This window comes from Xiphophorus maculatus, chromosome 20, assembly GCF_002775205.1.
Source record: "Xiphophorus maculatus strain JP 163 A chromosome 20, X_maculatus-5.0-male, whole genome shotgun sequence".
Lineage (NCBI taxonomy): Eukaryota > Metazoa > Chordata > Actinopteri > Cyprinodontiformes > Poeciliidae > Xiphophorus > Xiphophorus maculatus.
Window position 1 is genome coordinate 24,149,203 of NC_036462.1, and position 17,664 is coordinate 24,166,866.

The following is a 17,664-nucleotide window of genomic DNA, read 5'->3' on the forward strand; positions in this document are numbered from 1 at the left end:
AATTTAAACTTTCAAACGAGTCAATTTGACCTGGAACATAACAGGAGGGTTAAGTTTCAAGTGATTCAAAAGTTAAAGTTTGAGTCAAAGTTTAACTCCAATGATCTCCAGGCTATTGTGTATTGAGAAACTACAGCAAATGAAGACAATGCAACTAAATGCCTTTGAGGAGAATTTTGAATAAAAATGGGGAAAAACATTAAAAATACAAATCAACATAATCAAAAGTAATCTTGATTATGACCCACATAATCTTGATTATGTACGTTTTTCAGAGAGAATACTGGATCATTAATGAGACACAGATTTGGCATTTAACATTATTGTTGATAGGAATATTGATATTTATGGAACATAAATATCCATAAAATTGATATTTATATTTTTTGAAATATAAATATCAATTGCAATGCAGTTTTTCCCCTTCCACCCCCCAAAATAGGAAGAAATCAATTTACATGCAGCTCTACTCATGGTGGTTAGGAATAAAACTCAGTCAGAAAAAAATCTGTAATATTATAAAATTTGAAAGTATTAGCTGAAGTGAAAGTTATGTATTAATTTGTACACTTGATAGAACTGTAACAACACAAAACATCCATGAACCATAAAAAGCAAATGTGAAGAGTGGTAGTTTTGAGTTGATTTGCAACATTATTGCTAATTAATGGTTGTAATTAATTCAAACTCATTTGAAGGTTAAGGCATTCATCATCAACACAGAGGTTTTACATTTTAATTTCTTTAGTATATTGTTCATGAGTGTTCTTTGAATCCCCCTGCTGGCAAGAAATACTAAACAGTAGCTTAGTTTTTATGTACTTTTGGCCAGCTCTCATCATGGTCTTTTGACCCACAGGGGATAAAAGTATTTAAATGTGGCAGGCAGAGGGCGGCCATAAGCAACAACCTTATAGTCCTGGTCTCACATTAGTTCGACTGTTGTCTTTTCACTCTACATTTACCTTCTTGTTGATATCTACCAGACATTGTATGTCATGTACAGTCTCAGTATGTCTTCAGGGCTTTTTCAACTGGATTTACTGAGTGAAAAAAAAAAAACCAGACAGGCAGAATGAGAACAAGTGTTTGGCCTAGTTATGGATGCACTGAGAGCTGTCTCTGGTCCTGAATGAATTTCATGTTTGTAAGCCCCATTTCATTTCAGAAATGGCACTGAATCTTCACCTTGCACTAAATTAATTTTGTTCCCTGAACAGGAAAAAGAACAACAAAAAAACAAAAACAAAAAGGTCCATTCTGACTATTCAGTTTGGTTTCCCATAGTCCCCAGTACGTTTTTTGGGAAGACTTCTTTTTAAATTCCATAGCGTTTTATGTTATGGGAGATGGCGATGTTGAACATCAGCTGAACAGAATCACAGGTTGTCACTGATGTCTTAAACAGGATGTTGTTTTTTAAAATAAGAACCTGTATGTATGTGTGTATGTGTAGATGACATGGCACAGCGGAGTCTGATTAATAAATGTGAAAATAGCTGTGCATGTTCCTTGTCCAGGTATTCCCAGGCCCTATGTCTAAGTACTGATGTGACATTTTTCTGTAGGTTAGGGAACTATTATCAATAATAGTTTAACAAAACCTTACTTAAATAAAATAAATAATTTAACCATGAATGGGACCCCCAAATATAAATTCCACTTAGGGCCCTATTTAATTTTGGTCCGGCTCTGAACACTCGTATTAAAGCACTAACTGACTCTAAATGGGTGACTTGTCGCCTAAACACAGTAAAGCGATTCATCCCAAACCCCCCACCGCTCGTCCTCTCTCCTGAGTTGGTGTGTTGGTTGGTTGCAGCAGAGCCTCAGTCTGTATCCCGGCTCGCCTGACAGACACAGCCAGTCCTCGTCTCCCTTTGCTCACCCATCAATCTGTCTCTCCGGTTCTCAATTTGACGTATTTGAACGAAAAAAAAGGCGATATGTAGAGCCCGAACATGGAGACCGCAGCGGAGCAATTCTGGCTTTTTGCTTCTACCCTCGGAGGAGACCCCACAAACTCAGCGGAGAAAAAAGGCGTCAGAGGGGCAAACGGCGGTTCTCAGCTGCTTGGTCGTCGAGGTGACGCTCTTCTTTCCTCTGCATGAACACATCAGCCAACACGAATGTCCGACCTGAGAAGTTACAGAGAAACCGCGGATAAATCCTCCAAGTCGTCCTCATCCTCTCCAGTTTTCAACAAGCGCTCTCGTCGGCTGCAGGTAAAAAAAACGAAAACCAAAACTGTTGAATTGTCTGCTGCTTGATGTCTGTGTGTCTGTGCCTGCAAATCTCAGTTTGAGTATAATCTTTTATATTATGTATATATATACATACATACATATAAGAAGTAATTTCTATTAGACAGGAGTGAGCGCTTTGACCAAAGTGGGTGGGAAGGTGACTCATGCTGCTTCAAACGGTGTTTTGGAGCCAGCATCACTGCGCCTTTTTATGGCTTTAAAGAAGAGACACACAGGCTGTAAAGGCTGTTAGATGAAAAAATTAGACCACTTCACTTCAGAGATGGTTTCTGAGTGGATAAGGCAGCAAGGGAAGTGTGTTTATGTTTGTCTGAGCAGTTCAATTCTTTACCAATATTAATAGCCCCTTTCTTGCTTACCCCTCTAATAAATAGGAATATTTAATGGAGGGTAGGACTGATCATTTGTGGCTTATTTGAGGTTAATTCTGATCATAGATTATTTGTCCACTCTTGCAAGACTCGTGCTGCTGTAAATAGGCTCCATGCAGATGATTAGCTCTTGTTTTACAAAATATTTTTGAGTTTATATAGTCCCCTGTATGCTGGCTGATACAGGTTCTATTGAAAATAAGGCCTTCTGTTTCAATGGGATTCACTTGTATCACAAAAGGGTTATGAATGAAAACACCTATTGAACGCTTCTTATTTTTGTTTCATAGTGCAGCCTCGAACTTTGTGCTTATTGAGAATCAACGAAAAATATCAGTACTTCTTGATCCCAACTTAAGCTGCAGCTAAAGTAACAAGCCTTTTGTGTTCTCCTTTTGCACATAAAACGATGGAAATATTTGCACATTATTTGACAATAGGCCAAATTTAATCATATTATGAATATATTAATATGGTTTGATGTAAATCATTCTATTGCTGCTCTGATATTTTTATTTTTATTATCCTTTTCCTTCTGGCAGATGAACGTCTGCCTCAGTCTCAGGTGTATGGTAGCCTCTAGTAGGTTGTATTGTAACAATCTCTTATTTTTAGCTCCAACCATCTTTCTATTGACTTTGACAAGCTTCTCTGCTCCTGCTGAAATAATGGATCCCACAGCATTATGACACCACCAACAAAAATATTTACTGTTGGAGTTATAAGTATGTTTGGTGATATTTTTTTTTCTCCAGACACAAAGTTTTCTACTTGTACTTCAAAAAGCTTGTTTGCTGTGTAAAAAAAGTAATTTCCTATGGCTTCTAGTGGCTTTAATTTAACAAAAGCTTTGTATGGGCCTCTTTTCCATAAAGGCTAGTGTTTTGCATGACTGATAGATGTCTTGTCAACTGATTTTGAGCGGCGTATTTCCTGCTGTACATTCAGACCATGAGTCTTTGGCTCTCTGGTGTATTGGTGTGTTAAATTCTCAGAAATTACAACTTTCCAGTCAATAAAATAAACTGGAATATCCCCCAAATCCCAAAGTCAACTTCCCACTCAGAAAGTGGGAGAAACTCTCAAGTTAGGATTTTCATGGCCAACTTTGCGTTTCAATATGGCTGCTCCTCGCATCAACAGTAGTAAGCTGTGGTGGAAATACGTTTTTTTTTTTTTTTTTACAAGACTCACTTGTAAACATGCGACTAAGATCAATGTTACATGTAGAACCTAAAATGTATAAATTAAAAGTGGTGTTTGTTTACATTAAAATTTAAAACAATGTTCATAAGAGAAATGGAGAACAATGGTTTCTTGGGCATCACCATGTTTAAATCCAGACTTCTTTGACTATGTTATCTGAAATGCTGGTGTGACCTGAAACACCAGTTTGGAGTTTTGACTTCTGAGATAAATGGAACCCAGCATGGTTATTGTTGTCCTGGCCTGTAAGTTCAGGTGTCTTGTTAGGTTTGCAGGGAGTCCATGCTCTTACAATTTTCAGGATTATGAATTTAAGAGCGCTCTGTGATATGTCCATAGGTTTGGATGTTGTTTAACAACATATATCTTCTATAAAGTCCTTATCCCTGAGCTGCCTGATCTTCACTGAATTTTGTTCACAAGAAATGGGGGCTTCATACTAAAGTATCCCACAGTTTTCAGATTTTTATTTGAAAAGAAATGGAGAAGTACACATTGATATCATTCCATATTACCTTTATGCTCTATTTTGTGTTGGTCAATCATATAAGATCCCACCTAAATAATACAGAAATGTGGTCATAATGTGGCAGGTGTGAAAATCTTCATCGGAGATGAAAACGATGTACATTTTTTCAACCACAGTGTCAAATAATCTGTGATCATTTATGAAAAGAAAAACTTGGCACTCCGTAATGCTGAACTAGAGTCTTGCTCATTTCTAGGGTTGAAAATAACATGTTCATTTCCATCGCGTTTAGAGGTGTATTTTGCACAGGAGGTGAGATTACCAATTAGTCATATTTAATGTCATTCTAAGTAGAGCAAAGTGCAATATTATTTTTGTCAGTCAGTAACTTTATCTGCAAAGTTAGACAAAAGAAAACAACACAATTTTAGCCCAGGCTCTGTCCTCTGCACTGTTTTTATGAAGTTAGTTAATCCTCAGACTGAAATAAATCAGTAATGTGGTGCCATCCACTGAACTGCTGTTTTCTCAAAGTAGGACTGCGATGGGGACAGCTAAGAGTACAGAGAATAGAAAGGATGCTCACTAAAACATGAAGAACATTCACCCAGTACTGTGGCATGAAAATAAAATTTTATTTAATTTTTTTACATTGTAAAGAACAGATGTAGTTCTTTACTCATTTTTAATGTTATGTGGAGCTCATGCAGCATTGGTAATCATGAAAATTAATCCCATATTTCCTTTCAGCTTTCTCAAATTAACCTCACTGCGGCCTGAACCGGTAACATGAGACAACATCCGATATGCTTTAGCAGGCTCTGTTCTTTTAGTAGGTTACAGTGCCTCTAATTCTGGCAAATCAACAATGGATTTAGGTCCATCTACTATTTTGGCACAGCTTTTTGGAGTGACCTGAAAAGCAGTCTAACTGCTGCATTAGTGGCCTCAATTTGTTTTAACCGGAAGAAAAAAAAAATTGTAGGCCATGCTAACTCATAGCCATTTATGTCCATCTTGCCTCTCTGGTTCTCTCGCTCTTTTTCATCCACTTTCACACACTCCACCCCTCTCTCCCCCTCTGCTAGTATGCACTCACTCAAACTGTGTCTCATCGCATTTCATCACTCTCAGGCGCACTCTGCCCCCTCTGCTCATCTCCATCTCACGCGCACACGCAGAAAAAGAGGCGCACCAGCCCACAGCAACGTGTGATGTTATTTGACTGATTCTGTCGTCTTTGCTCTCACTGTACATCTTGTGCCGCAGTTTGATAGTTTGTGTTTATTTTTCCGAGTTCATTTGTTGATACCCATTTCTTCCTTTGAAGCCTGCTCCACTGTGACAGCTCCTCTGACCTCAGAACCGGGTTATGTTTTAGGTTGGAAGAGCAATCAGAAAGCTCCGAGCCCCAGTGGTATTTCAAGGACAGGTCATCTCTATTTTCTCCACTAATGCATAAAGATAGTACAGAATTGAACTATATGTTATAAATGTCTCTCTGCGTTGTATTAAATATCTGCTCAGTCAGGGGCCGTTCGATCACACCATATTCCATCAAGGACGGGATACAGGCATTATTGGGAAACGCAGGGAAAATTCCCTCATGAATTTCAGAAGAGTGAGAATGTGTTGGTTAAACAGATGACTGACTTTTTGGAATGTGTGATTTCACTCATAACTAAAGTGCACTGAAAAGACCAAAACAAAGAAGATCATCAAGATGTTTTGCAAGCAAAACATAGGAAATGTGTAACATATGTTTGAATTTTACCCCCCTGCATGCAGGTTAATCACAGAATAAGTATAGTTGTTCTGCAGAGGGCTCTGAGGTTTGTTAAAGAACACCAGTAAACAGCATCAGAAAGACAAAGGAACAAATCAGACATTTAAGTTATTAAAAGATGTCCCTCAATCCATCATCTAAAAGTGGATGGAGTATGGTACAACCTCAGATCTATAAAGACCTGGCCATCCACAAAAAGGTAGGAGAATCTGTTGAAAGGATAGCTACTAGTCATGTACTTCACAAATGTTGTGTTTATGGAAGAGAGGCAAGAAAAAAATGAAAGAAAGCCACTGGAAGTTAAACTTGGTGCTTGCCTCAAGTCATGTGTGCAAGAAGGTGCTCTGGTCAGAGGAGACTAGATTGAATGTTTTGCCTTCATGCAGACTGCACAGGAAAACCTGTGATGAAACTCATTCTAAACTCATTGTTTTCACAGAGATCCATGGTATTATGCTTTGGGAATGCTTTATTCAGAGCAGACAGGGAAGTTGATCAGAGTTGATGGGAAGGTAGACGGAGCTAAATGAAGATCAAACACGAAGGAATAACTGTTAAAGGCTGCAAAAGTGTTGAGATTCTGGTGGAGGTTCTCCTATTGAAAACACCACAACTCCAGACTACAGTTGAATGGTTCGGTTGAAAGTATATCTTAGAATGGCCCAGTCAAAGTCTAGAGTCAGGGAATTGTGATGAGGCTTAAAAAGAGATGTTCAAAGGTACTTTCAAACCAGTCAGACAATTTTGAGCATCTGTGCAAAGATGAAATGGCAGAAATTTGAGTCTGTTGGTACAGACATGCATTTTTCACTTCACCGTCCTGTGTCCCTGTGTGCTCGTCTTAATACACAAATCCCAGCACAATACATTGAAGTTTGTGGTGCTAACGTGACAAAATGTGAAAAGGTTCAAGGGGTTTGCATATTTTACAAGTCTGTGTAAGTCAACACTTTAATGCTGCTGCAGTTGATGTAAGTTTATGTAATGATGTCCAGCATAGGAGATTTTTGTAACCTTTTGTACCCTTTGTAACATTTTTGTAAACAGATGAAGGCCAAATGTCAAGAATCCCTTTAGCCAAGAAAGCAGATAAAGTTGCAAAAAGTCTATTCTTTAAAAGTTGTTTCTCCACAGAAATGTCGTCATCAGCCCAGCTGAAAAACGAGACCACATCTTTCATGTTTCCGTGTTTTCTCTACTTGTTTTTGATAAAGCCTTTTAGACGTGCACACATACAATAGGCTTATTGTTTCAGGCAGGTGTGGATGAAGACTGTGCACCTGTGTTAGTGCTTGAAAGAGGAAACAACTAGCCTGCTTGTTTACCATCTCAAGCAGGCTAGTTTGTTGGAGTAAGGATCAATGTCAAAACTGAATAAATTACACAGTGAAAATTTTAAACATTGGCCTTTTTTTGGCTTTGTGTTTGTCAGAGTAATTGTCAGCTACAAAGGAATCCCTCTGTGACATTGAACATCAAACAGACTGCCTTATTTTAATCTGCTTGAGGAAGAATGCTGTCAGGGAACTGGATATGTCGAAGCAAACGCTCAAAAAAACAAAAGTTTTTTTTTTTTTACTAATGAAATTATGTCACGGCAATCATCTTTTCACTGAACAAAATTTTCAGCTATTAAAACAAGGACAGGGAATAATTTGAGAATATAATGTTCCCTTTTTTGAAAGTGCAGCTCCATATTTTGCCAATAATTGTCTCTTGTGTGTCAGATTCTCAGATTTTAGGTGTGAGACCAAGACAGTCTTAAAACAAAGCTGTGCAGCCATCCTGCTGAAGAAACGTGTTTTGCTCTTTAAAGTGCGGCAGTGCACTCCGGATAAAACTGACATGATGCAGGGGACTTTTGACGTCAATTTTAGGCTCCACTACATGTCCGAAATACCACGCTATCCAGTCTAATTACGCCTTACGTCTCATTTCCCCTGAGGCGACAGGGCAAGGGGACGATGCCAAACCCTTTTTTCACCTGCCCTGCAGCTACAGAAATGTGTTGCTCAACTTGCACCGTGCTGGGATAGTCGGGTCTGGCACCGACTCAGGCTAGCCGGTGGGGGGGCCTCACCACCCAGGCTGTTGTAATTCCGCACACAACATGACTTGCTACTATCGCTGGTGTGAAGCCAGGAGACAATCACTACTTTTAAAAATAGAAGCCGCTGTGCTGTCTGTTTGAGCACGAAGAAAGAACCCACTAAAACTGTGGATCATCTGTGCTTTTCTTTGACTTATCGATGTTTTTGAGAGATTACAGACAATGCTTTGTCATTTATGAAGAAATATGCCAAATATTATGTTCAGTTTACTTTTGTAGGGTCTGTTAACAACAGAGGTCCCCTTGATGCACTTTACTAGGCAAACGGGTCTAATTCATATCCAGATTTATATCGATCTGTTTTCATTTTTTGTCATCCTTCAGTGGCTCTCATAAGCCTCAACACCCTGTTAAAATTCCAGGATTTTGTGGAGTAAAACCAAAGACCACGATGAACACTTTCTTAATCATTTTCATCATTCCTCTTTCTTGAGTTCACACCCACCACCGACAATGACGAACCTCATTAACCTGAAATATAGTCCAGCTGTCATACTTTGATTTTCCTGACTTGCTTCCACAGAAGGAGATGGGAAATTATAGAGCTGATAGAAACTGGGCAGGGTAGCTGCCAGGAGGCTGTCAGCCACACTGAAGGAGTCTGCTTATGTATTGGATGTTGGTTATGTTCTACACGTGACAAGAATCTCTTGTAATCTTCATTTGCTATGACTTAGAAGTAAGTTTGAGGACTAAATCCTTTTCTTCCAAAAAAAAAAAAAAACCCAAAAAACATTCAGGCCTGACAGAATACCCTGGTGGTGGGCATAGTTTATTACTTTTCTTCACATATAGCTGGAACAGTTCGAAATGCTATTTAGTTTTTGACCCAAAACCTAGAGGTGCCAGACAAAAAGGATTTTATTGCTCAGCATCACAGTGAGTCCACATAGGAATCAGAGAGGTAGATTTATGTTTTTGAATGGCCTTGCCAGAGTCCAAGAGAGGAAATATAGTTTGTCACCTAAAGAAAGCAGTGGACACATGATGTCCTCACAGTTAGCCTCATAGAGTTGGAGGAAAATGCAGGAAATGTTGCCATGACAAGATATGGGATGCTGATAGGCTCCTAGTGAAGAATGATGTTTGCTGAAATGGAATCAAAATCTGATTCAGTAAATAATTATTTTAGCGCTGTGCACTTTTTTCTATTCAGCATTTTTTCTTCTAACAGATGTGTCTATTAGTAAGGTGGATTATTAAGGATAAATGTCACATTTTAAATGGGCAAAATTTTAAACTGATATATTATGATCTAATTTTTCTAGATCTCAAAATGCTGGCTTTGCCGACAGGGGTGTCTTTGATTTTGATAGTCACTATAACTCATTCCAAAATCCAATTATACGGTCACCTTCAGATCTAATTACATCCAGTGTAGTTTGGTCCAATTATGATACAACGCAGCAACATTCAGCTAATCATGTAATGCTAATTGGTCAAATGTTGTAGCCAGGAAGCCAAGCTTATTGCTCTGAGAAGAGGTTCAGGGTTCGGGGGTGCCTTCTATTAAAAGGAGCAAACAGCAGCAGTAGTTCAGTCAGTCTTGTTCAGAAAAGAAGTACAGCTAAACAGAGAAACCCTGTAGCTATTTTCTTTGAAAAAGAAAACAAGTAGAATCTACAAAACTAATGTAGTTAATGAGCAAATACTCATTAACATCATCCAAGAAAAGAGACAGATAGGCTGAGCAGGACAGTTTCCTATGGAAAGGGGGAAAAAAAACAGAAAACCTGTTTAACACATCAATGTTGGCCTGTGATTCTGTACAATAATGCAACCTTACATTACAAAACTATGACTACACTTTATAATGGCAATTAACACATCAACAATCATAGATAATTGTATGTTACTGTTAACTCAAGTACAGTGTGGAAATATATAACATTTAAATTGGAAATGTCAATCAGTGCAGTGCTATATGATTACAACAGGCACCACAATAAAGCTGGCAGACAAATGAATATTGAATGTTTTCTTAGAAGGCAGTGATTTTCTGTTTCCACCGTGTATTCAGACACATAGTTTACATGCCATGTGCTTGCCTAACACGTATTCATACACAGTAGTGTCATTAGCTGACGACAAACAACTTCAGGGACTGTCTTTGTTTTAGAATCAAGAATAATCCTGGATTTTTAAAACTGCGGTACTTCTTGCTATTGGAATCTGCCTGGTGTCTATTTTTGGCAGAGTTTAGCTTTATTATGAGGAAACTGGTGGGAGAAAAAGACATTCCATTTTCAAATTATCGTAAAGCATCAGATTTTTTTTTTCTTAAGCTTTTATGTTACATTCTGTCTCTGTGAATTGTGGTTAAAATCCTGTTTGTGCCCGCTGGGTCTTGGGAAACATAATAAGCAATGATCTCATCTCAGAAGAAAAAGATTTGCCTCTCAACAATACTACACAGAATCACATTTCTTTAGAGTAGAACTATGAGGAGTAGGAAATGACTTCTGATGAAATCTTCTCCAAAGCACCCACACTGAAGTGTCATACACAGTCCTGACCGCAACCCAATAGAACAGCTTTGGCGATCATTTAGAGAGGAGACGGTGAGTTAGGCCTTCTCTTCCAACATCAGTGTTTGACCTCATAAATGTGCTTTTGTAAGTATGAGTTAGGGTTAGAAGTTTCCATAAACATCCTCCTAAACCTTGTGGAAAGCCTTCATAGAAAAGTTGAAAGTTGAAGCTGGACCTAATATCTATACTGTCCAGGCATTGGCATCCAATCTATGGGTTAGTTAATTTAAAAGCTTAAATCTATCCCTGCTTTAATGCAATTTTTGTTTTGTCATTGCTGGGGAATTTGTTGGAATAACTGCAATAAAGGAGTCTCTAGCCAGTGTAAGTAACTTTGCTGCAGTGCTGGTGTATTGACTCAATTTCTTCTTCCACTGCTGAACTGAGATAACTGCAAGTGCCTGAAGCCTTTGTTGGGCACACTTGAGTTAGTTAGAGCGGGCAGAGAGGCTAGAAAGGAACAAACTGGCCAAATGTGGGGGGGAGGGAGCAAACAATCTGTAACAAGCAATGTTCACTTGCCGTGTCCGACCGCAGCTATGTCCTGTCTTTTCGCTGTGGTGATCATGAAGACAGCTTTTATTTTCCAGCTGTTTACACACTGAGAGCATATCTGTGTCCTTAAAGGTAATTATGAGATTTTTAACCACACCAGTTTCAGAACACATCAAACACCAGTGGGGTGTGAAATGCGGTTTCCCTAAATCTGTTTCTGAGTGTACTGTAAAAAATGTATGTTTGCGTATGAGGCCAGAAGTCATCCAGTGTGTGTGTGGGCATGTGTGTGTATGAGATGGTGATTGTGTCTGATTGAAATAAATGAAAAAGTCCTTTTGAAGTGTTTTTCTCTGTCTGGGCAAACTGATTTCTCACCAAAAATAATGAGAGGTGAAAAAGGAACCAGAAAGGAGGGTGGCATGAAATACAAACAGCAATTGTATTACTTCCTGTTACAAATAGCACAGTGGTGATAGGATGACAGGAACATACAGCACTTGAACTAATAAGGTGACTTTCATTTTCTCTTTAATCCTTTTTTGTATTAGTTTCTTTCTTCTTCTGCCCTCCCACCCAGCACCTTTTCTCCCCTTCCCCTAACAACAAGGCTGTTCCATAGTGAGCCCGACATTAAGATGCAGACCCCTACTTTCCTCCACTCTTTTTCATTGGCTTTAATCCCTTCCTCCTTCCCCGCTATGAATGATGGCCTGAGCCTGAGTAGTCTCCTGTGTCCCAGCAGTCGCAGGCCGGCTACTAAACATAACGATGAGAAAATAGTTGCAGTCAAAAAGATGGCGCCTTGGTGAGAAGAGGTCAAGCTGTCGGATGCTCAGGAGCAGCCTGGGAAGCTGGCAGTGAGAAAAGGTCCCTGTCAACTGCAGAGAAACTGGAAGGTCAGTGCAACCCTGCATGTCCAGATCTGGGAGGCAGATTGACACTCCAAGCCTCTTAAAGGCTATTTCTGTGGTTTATTTTTAATAGTCCAGCTCTGAATGTTAGACAGGTTTAGAACGCATGACCCCAAATCCAGATCAGGAAAACACCTGATCTGGGTCATTTACACACTGGTAATCATCTAAAAAAATAAACACAGACAATGTTTGGTCGACCAACTCTTAAGTGCAATTTAACTTGGAATGTCATTTTAATCCCGGTATGTGAAAACAGAAAATATTAGCAGTTTAACCAGCAGCTTATCACTGAAACCAGTATATCAGTGCAACCTCATTTCCATCACAGCTTTTTAGGGAGGAACAACGCTCCTTTTTACTTCATTACTGAATGCCTTTAAGTCTGCCCCTGCTGCCCATCTCCTGCTTCCTAATAACATCAGGGAATTGTTCTTCATTAGATGTGAGAGCACTTTCTATCAGAGTAGTTTTCACTATCAGTTTTCACTGAGGTGCATGATCTCTGCTGGAGAAATGAGTGGAAAAATGAAATCAGAGAACCAAATAACAAGCAGAGGGGAGGCTCACACTTATGTTTAATTTACTTAAACCCGCAATGCTTTAATAATCAACTCCCCCATCTCCTGTGCTCCCGCCCGTCTCTCACTCACATAAACACACACTAATATTGTTCTGAATACATAATTTGTTTTGCTTTTATAAACAAGGGCTTGTTTGATTGTTTTCTGTGTGGTGTATTGCATATTGGCAGCTCAGGGGATTTGACTTAACTTTTTTACAGGTTATTAGTTAGGAACAATTTAAAGCATGGTTTTAAAAATACACAAAAAAAAAAAAACATCAGAGTCTCAGGAGGACGCAACTGGCCAAATATCTGACTGGCATACAGTTTTATTCATGCAGTAGAAATATAAAACTTTTCAAAATATTCAGTCTGTACAATTGTGATATTGCCTTCATGGACGTGACAAAGCAGATAGTTTGTCTCCAGTGCATCATAGTGCATTTTGTTTGACCTCAGAGGTCAGATTCTCCATCTGTCTACTGCTGAAATTCTAACTATTGAAAGTCGCCAAGTCACCTACGTTCAGTATCCAATATGGCTGCCACTATTTATTAGCTCTTCTGAGTACTATGTGATTCACTGACTTAAAGAGATAGAGATATATGTTTGTGGACATGCCTTTTTAGTATTTAAACATATAAAATTTATGAAAATACTTAGTTGATTGGCTTGCACTGCTGGTAGTAGTTAGTGCCACAACAAATATCCAGTTTTACAGGTTTTCTGAAATTTTCTCAACTAAAACACACACAACTCCCGTGTGGAGTCATTTCCGGGTTTGAGCTCCAGCTTTCAAGACAAATTAAACAGGTTTATTTTTATTTGCACATATTTGTACATACATAAAACAGTGTAACAAATATCTTTGTCTATATTAGTATTTATCATAGCATGAGCTCAGACTCATCTGTTTTTTTCTAACTGGCTTACACATTTTCGTATCTATTTTGACTCAGTTTGTACTAAATAGTATACATTTGTCTATCAAAACAACCCAAAGTATTTTTATCATTAGAAAAATATATATTTCACTTGCGCACCATTAAAGTTGACCTGTCTCCCCCTCAGAGTAAAACCAAGCAGGTCTTGGTATCTCTGTGGTGCAGCCAGCAGTGGGTGAGTAACTGCTGCAGATTCTGAGCTGCTGCTGGATCTTATTCCGGCACAGCAGACTGAAAACGAGCAATACATGTAAGAGTATACCGCAGTGGACTCTTACCAGTCTGTTCATTGCCAAAATCAATTTTTTTTTACATTTTCTACAACAGAACAGCCACATATCTGCTTCAACAAGCACTGCTTTGGAGCAGTGCTTGAGACTATACTTAATGCACTTTGATGTGGTTGTTAATGCTGTTGCCCTCCAGCAGGAAGGTCTCCTGTATGAATCTCAGCTGTGTTGACCTTTCTGTGTGAAGTTTGCCTTTAATCCAAATGCATACATGGATCTTAGTCTCATCTACTTCCTCCAAAAGCTCCAAAACATGCATTGTTAATTGGTAATGGCGACAATGAGTACACAGGATGGTTCTTATTTCCTGGGATTTTTTTTTTTTTTGACCAGGGCATAGATCCAGTTTTTACCTGGGCGTAACACATTGCTGGTTCACTGTATGTGTTATGAAATATCCTCAGTATCCTAAATTTAACATGGAGGGTTGCCTAGAAGTAAACAGTTTTATGTTTTAGTAATAATGTGACAGGGAATACTAATGTTTACAGCGCTCTGTTTTTTAAAAATTGAGCCACAGGGTTTTACACCACATGCAGCGCACTGATATGGGAGTTTAAAAGACAAGAAATGGCTTAAGGTACTGAAACTGCAGAAATTCAAGCTGAAGAAAAGAAGAAAAAAAAAGAAGAAATATATGTTCTCTTTGTTATTAAATAAAATCAGGTTATTTTTAATAACATGGCTTCTTATTGAAAAGGTATTATTCTAAAAATATATCTTAACAAATTAAAACATGAGCAAACCAGAAATTGGATCCAGAATATATTTTGACTCAGGTTTACTTATCCAACGTTCCTGTTAAAGATTTGGTTTACTGTGAGAGAACATAAAATATTTCTATTACTTGAAGTATTATTTTGCAGGAGTAAAATCCAAGATTAGAGGGTTTTTTGTTGTTGTTTTTTTTACTGAGCTGGAGAACATTTCCAACTATCCCAAAAAGCTATGTAAGACATGCAGCTTAGAAACTTCAGAATCTCTTACCACAAGTTAAAAAATTTGCCGAAGACGAAACATGTCCCAAAACAAGAGCTTGAGGTGTTAATTATGACTTATGTAACTCTCTTTGATTTTTGCTACATTGTATATATTTCTTAGCATTTCATTCTCTTTGATTTGGTTTTATTATCTGGTTGCCAGATTTAACCATAAAGCACGATCCTGAGTCTCAGTCCTTTTAAATATGTTGTATAAATAAAATTGGCGTTGGCTCCACATGTATTTAAGTCATAAATAGGTTCTGATTAGATTGTGAGGCACTTAAGAGGGATTGCTTGGCTCATTTCTGATTCAAGCCAAAGTGCTTGTCTCCTCATTCTCTACAGGCGAGCACAGAAAGAAATGTGTGCAGTTTCCAGCATGTATGTAATCCTCTAACAATTAAAGCATTTTTACTTTAATTCAGCATTAAAGTAAAAATGCTCACTGCCTTATAATTATTTTTTTTTTTTTGGAATTTCTGTCTTTTGCTTTTATTCAGTCATTTATTCATATGGTTTTCAAGCTTTTTAATAAGGTTTTCATCTGAAGTTTTAAGCCGCTTTTCCATTATTAAGTCTCATTCTAGCTGCTTGGTTCTACCACAGTTTGGAGCATCTTCATTACGATCTGCTCCCCACTATTGTGGGCGAGAATATGGGCCGTGAGTGTGCAGGTGCAGAGGTTGTATCACCGATGTTTGCAGCAACACTGCAATTTCAAAACCTCAAGGTTTGAAATTTGGGTTTATTTGAGTTTTGATGGACTGAAATAAACCCAGACATTTCCCTTGTCTTAATAGAAATTCATTCCCAGCCCACACATAATGAAAACAATTCAGATCAGCTGATTATTTAGCCATACATATCAATACATGTATATTGTGGCACCTTTTTCCCCGTTTTTTTTAAAAACATGCAACTTTTGGATTTAGGTGAATCACTCAAAAGATGTACATTTAATAACTGCACATGGATTATATATACTGTATAAAAAAAATTCCAAATGAAGGATAAAATTCACATGAACACCAAACACCAGCTGGCGTAAACCTAAAGCTGTGACAGAACGTTGACCAGAGCTGCTTCTCGCTTTGTCACTGAGTGCCTGTTCTTTCTGAGAGACGTGCAATTTGCAGGGCAGCTAAATCATGGTCGTTCTGGTCCAAAAGTTGAAGCGTGTGCTCCTGGCGCTGCTCAAGATCGAACTCATAATTATGCTCCTCCACACTGAGCAGCTCTCTGAAAGCAGACAGCATGTCCGCCGGTCCACTGCTACACTGAATGAGAAATGTTTGGAGTCTGCAGTGACGTAAATCGCGGGCCAGTCAACGAAGGAAGTCTGCTGCCAATCAAATCGCTTCCGCACAAAACACGTCTTGGCCCGTGTAGTTTGTGCTACCTCTGAAGTGAATATGAAAACGGGGAACAGAGTGCAGAGCCTTGCAGGACCTGCTAACAGAGACGAATCTGATTGAGTTGGACTGGGGCAGAACCGGTTAAAGCCGATCTAGTGAAGAAGCGGCTTTAGAGAGCTGTGATGTGATCCACATTTGAAGTATTAACAAATCTGCTGTATCTTTTAACATGAGCTACTTAAACTCAATGCTACAGTCCTTTACCATGGTGCCCATCAGCTGACTCAAAAGGCTAATGCTGTTAATTAATATAGGAAAGGAGGGGAGTGAAGGATTATGGGAACTTATAATTAGACAAGATTGTGAGACCCTGAAAGAGAGATTAAAAAAAGGAGCACTGATGTTTAGAAGTCACAAGTAGTTGTATGCTTGTCATTTCCTCCCCCAAAAGTTTGTATTTCTGCAGTTGGTATGTGCATGCTCAGTTGGAGGAATTGCTTCAAAGTCAACAACTCTGTACAATTGGCTGTGTGTTAGAAAGAAGAGTGCTTCACCAATTTGAATAATGAACAGGACAGCATTGCTTCATACATAGAATCATATTATGACTTTTGTAAATTAATGGAATAAATCATTTTTTGTCAAAACTGATTTTGACTAAATAAATCGCCACCTCTTTCTTTCCAAAAAATGTGTTTGGAAAAAAATAGCACTTTTTGTTAAAAATGACATAAGACTGTGATGATTTAGGAATGTATATAGATGATTGAATCTGTCTGTGTGGTTGGACTCGATGTACTATTTTTGCAAAGAACCTTGAGATAATATTTATGAATTGGTGCTTTGCAAATGAACTGAATTGAATTATGTTTTTTTGTATATAAGAATGCATGTAATTGTCAATCAGTTTCTTAATGGTTGCTCTAGTGGGAGATGGTCAATAAGTCATATGTTGTGTCATATCGTGTATCTAGAGCTTAGAAAAATAACTTCCTTCCCTTTTAAAACAAAGAGCAATAAGTGAGGATTTAGACCTCCACAATAACCCCAACAACAATCAGTCTTCCATTACAGGATCACCTCGCCGTAACCTTAGCCATGCATCGAAGAGTGCTTATCCAATCATAGCAGATTAATGAGGTTGGCTAAGCCTATCAAACCATGAGTGCTTTTGATTGAATGACCTGCTGAAACCTTTAGTTTATCTGAGGAGAGTGAAGCCAATTATATTATTGTTTTTTTTTTGTTGTTCACTGTAGCTAAACATTGTAAGTGAATACACAGTAAATCTTTACCTTACACTCATAAGGTTGTGTCAGTCCTCAATGAATTTGTAAGACTGTTACTCTCAAATGCCACCAGGCCCCTAATCAAATTA

General features: G+C 38.4%; 1 protein-coding gene across 7 annotated transcripts in view; it reads left to right on the top strand.

Annotated features, from left to right (window-relative positions):
• The first annotated feature begins 1,612 nt into the window (after positions 1-1,612).
• Positions 1,613-17,664, top strand: part of LOC102225261 (disks large-associated protein 4-like) — a 116,920-nt gene continuing 100,868 nt past the window's right edge. For 2 of the 7 annotated variants that reach the window (XM_023324937.1, XM_014468385.2), the window contains exon 1: positions 1,628-2,225. The gene's annotated coding sequence lies outside the window, so the exon portion shown is untranslated. Of the gene's footprint in view, positions 2,226-17,664 lie in introns of all 7 variants that reach the window. The other 5 variants (XM_023324941.1, XM_023324943.1, XM_023324939.1 and 2 more) reach the window with 5 other exon arrangements.